The sequence below is a fragment of the Triticum aestivum genome, chromosome 2A (genome assembly GCF_018294505.1).
Source record: "Triticum aestivum cultivar Chinese Spring chromosome 2A, IWGSC CS RefSeq v2.1, whole genome shotgun sequence".
Lineage (NCBI taxonomy): Eukaryota > Viridiplantae > Streptophyta > Magnoliopsida > Poales > Poaceae > Triticum > Triticum aestivum.
The window spans coordinates 728128662-728132367 of record NC_057797.1 but is presented as its reverse complement, the minus strand read 5'-3'; positions in this window follow the sequence as shown (position 1 = coordinate 728132367).

Genomic DNA, 3706 nt, shown 5'->3' with positions numbered 1-3706 from the left:
ACGCACACACGCTTTGGTTCGCTTGGCATGGCCTGGCCAGCAAAGCGAAACAAAACGCACGGCCAATAATGAGATTCTCCAGTGTGGAGAAACGGCGGCGCTTTTCGCAGTTGACGATGAAAAGTCACTTTTCTTTCACCCTCTCTCTCTCTCTCTCTCTCTTGAGCTCGCAGGATGAGCGATCGATGGACGCGAGGAAATCTTGCATATCGCCGCTCGCCGCCGTGGCCGGCTCTCGTGCTGCCTCGCCGGAATCATTTCTTTGGCACCGGCACGTCCACCCTTTCCGCCACTACAGGGAAAAGGTCCGGCTTCGCATTGCGAGATGGCATGCTCGCGACGCATGCCGTGTTGCAAAGGCACGAGCACAAGAACTACGTACAACTTTCCCCGCAAAAAAGAGAGCACTACTACGTAGAACTTTCACAGTCTCACGGCCGCCGCATCCACATGCACGCACATTCAGTGGCGTAGCCAGGATTTTAGGTCAGGGTGGTTCAATGAACATTTTTTTTACCACGAATACAAAATATCCACATACTACTGTATGATTTGCCAAAAGCACATATTAATAGGGTCTTGCGAAGCACACGGAAAATCATGGTTTAAGTCCTAAATTTCCACAAAAGAAAATAACACACCTTATTTTTCGGGAAAGTCTCGATTATAACATTCTCATTCACTCTAAAGAAAGCATATCACTTAATGTATGTGATGCGGTGTCTTCGGTTCTCTTCATTTTGCAACAATTCTACAATAAAAAGATGTTCAATTTACCAATTGTCATTTCAAATGAACTCATAATCATCTTGAGCTCAACTTGTCAATTCCGAGTTGCCAAAAACTTTAAAGTTTGCACTCACGGCTAAACTTGTTCAATCCTTAAAAATGAAATTATTTACCTAAGGGATTTGGAAATCAGAATTCGAATTAGAAGAGATGTTGTCCATGGAGAATTGGAGCTCCTTCCTTAACCGGTGCGGCCTGTGCGCACGTTGCCAGCCAGCTGCGCCTCCGGGCTCCGGTGCATAGTCTACCTCCGCCCTGCGTCTTGGTAGTGCCGCCGGCCGGCCGGCCGCGCGTCGCCGGCTCACCGGTTGGGGATCGCCACCTTGCTAGACGCTAGGGCTTTTGGATCTTTGAGATTGGCTAATCTTGTGCCGCCATGCGTCGGTTTGAGTCTTCCAGCGGTTCAGGGTATGAGGAGAAAAAATTCAGAGGATTGTACGAGGTAAAAAAGAGAGGAAACGAACCATCTGATCGTGCAGACGTGGTCATGTTCGCCACTTGTTGGACTTGGGCCTTGACCTAGCCCTTTTTTTCACATATGTAGTGAGGTAATGGGCCGAATTCCAGGGTGGTCCATGGACAGTTGGTCGCACAGTTGGTTTCTTCTTCGGCCGGTCTCACACGACGCTTTCTACTATCTAGCTAAAAAGAAGAGGCGACGCAATCTATGTCTGTGATCATCAATATTCCTCCTGTTGTATGCAAGTCGTAGCCACCTTTGCCGAGCTCCCTTTCCACGGCTCGCTTTTTTGAGCCATGTCCCTGCTTATGCTTAACCCCGTCGTACGTACTCCTACGTTTGAATCAAAATGCATGCGTGGCTCAGTCGAGAGCCCGGCCTTGCCACGCGAGAAAACCTCACCGGAAATTAATCTCGCCGGGTTGACAGGCGACAATGGGAATCTGAGGTCAGCGACTCGGGGACACGCATCGACGGCTCCGGTTCCTCGCCGATCGAGCCCTGTGATCTCGGGCAGGAAGCTCGAGCAAGCTCCACTTGCACGTAAGGTACGCGTCGTCGTGTTCCTCCTGCATGCGTCGATCACGATGCATGCATCGACGTGCGACATGCCAAAACGAGGCGCGCCGCTTCCGGCCGGGCACAGCGCGCGCGGTCAGCAGTAGTAGTACAGCCAAGAAAGAAATTTGACCACACGACGGCTGCCGCGCTCTGCGACGTCCGCATGAGGCGTTCACTTCCATGCGCGCCTGCCACGGCGAGCCCAACCCCAACGAGACGCCGGCCGACGTCCAGAGCGCAGTCTGCTCGCCCGGAAGTTTTTCGAACCAAGGGCGCGCACGCAAGGCCAGATCTACACGCTCACCCAACCAAAGCCGGCTGACCGTCACCTGCACGGGAACGCATTTCCACCCTTGTTTCTCTCCTACTATAGTCCTCAGCCACCTCGTCCTCCTCGTCGTCGACGTACAGTCACTGCGGCGGCACCTGACGCGTTTTGGCCGGCAGCGTTCGCGGCCGGGACGCCGCGCGCGCCCGTCCGTCCGTCCCCGGAGGACGACGACGGCGACCAGGAGGAGGGAGGACGGGGTGCGGGGCCGGGCTGCCGGGGGCGACGGGAGACAGAATCCCAGGAATGTTGCGTGGCGTGACCACACCGGGGGACAGGACGTGTCACATGACGTCATCGCCGGCCCCACGGAGGAGGGAACCCATCGTCCATCGAAAGCACACCCCGCCGCCCCTTGTAATCATGCATGCAGTGCAGTGCAGACGGGCCTTTCCACGCCACGCCGCTCGCTCGCAAAACCAAATTAATGGCGCCGCAGCTGCCCATCGCTGTTGCTTCTCAGCTGCTGTACCGCTACGCTAACCACGTCACCGGCGCAGTCCTCCGGCAGCAACGGTATGCAGCAGATGGCTTCCGTTTCAGGGACACATTTTCAAGTCAGGTCGGCCGAAATTTGACCGGACATAGTAAGTATGTTTTTCCGATTTTCATCCGGAGAGCTGGCTCCCATAGACGAGCCGTCGACGTCGCAGATTACTATCCAGATTGTGCAGTATCAGGTGTCTTAGGCCAACTCCACTGCGCGACCCTATCCTGTCCGCCCCCGTCCGTTTGAAGTAAAAGGAACAAACGAGACGGCCCAGCGCGCGGGCGCAAACGGACAAATGTCCGGATTCCGTCCGCTTTCGATCCATCCCTGGTCCAAAGTTGCGCTCGGTTTGGGGTGAAACGGACGCGCGCGGACGGCCTCGACGCACGCCCTTGTCCTCCCCGTGGCCCGCCTGTCGGGGACACTCGCAGTCCCTCCGCTCCCAACGCTTCACCCTCTCTCCCCGCCCCGCCCCGCCGCCGGCACCGCCGCTATTCTCCGGCCGCCTCCTCACCGCGCAGCCCTCCTGCCGTCCGTACCAAATCACGTCTCGACATGGCGGCCACCACGCCCGCGCTTCCGCCGTAGTTTTGGTCGTTGATCGGAGGAGGTTTGGCCCTCGCCGTCCTTGCCGGTGGCAGAGGTGACACGACTGCCGGCGACGTACCATGGCGGCCGAGCCAGATTCCCACGAGAGCTCCAGAGCGGCCTGTAGCCGGCCGGCAACCACCCTGCTGCGTCGAGGTGATCATCGCGGCCTCTTCGCCACCACGAGCGCAAGGTGTTCGACCTTTTGCCAACAAAGGTATGGACAGTGGAGACGAGTTTTTTCTACCATCACTTCCTTTGTTCATCGAACGATTCGTCGTCGGATGATGACGATCTTGTGGTGGCTGCACTGGTCGTTCACGACCATATTCAACGGCAGCTTTCTCGGTACAGGGGGTCAGTCCCTGGCCGTGCTCCCAACCTGAACCGCAACAGGGAGAGAGGCCACGCCCTGCTCTATGCAGATTACTTTGCCAACACCCCGCTCTTCAGGCCGGATAAATTTCGTCGCCGTTTTCGTATGGCCAGG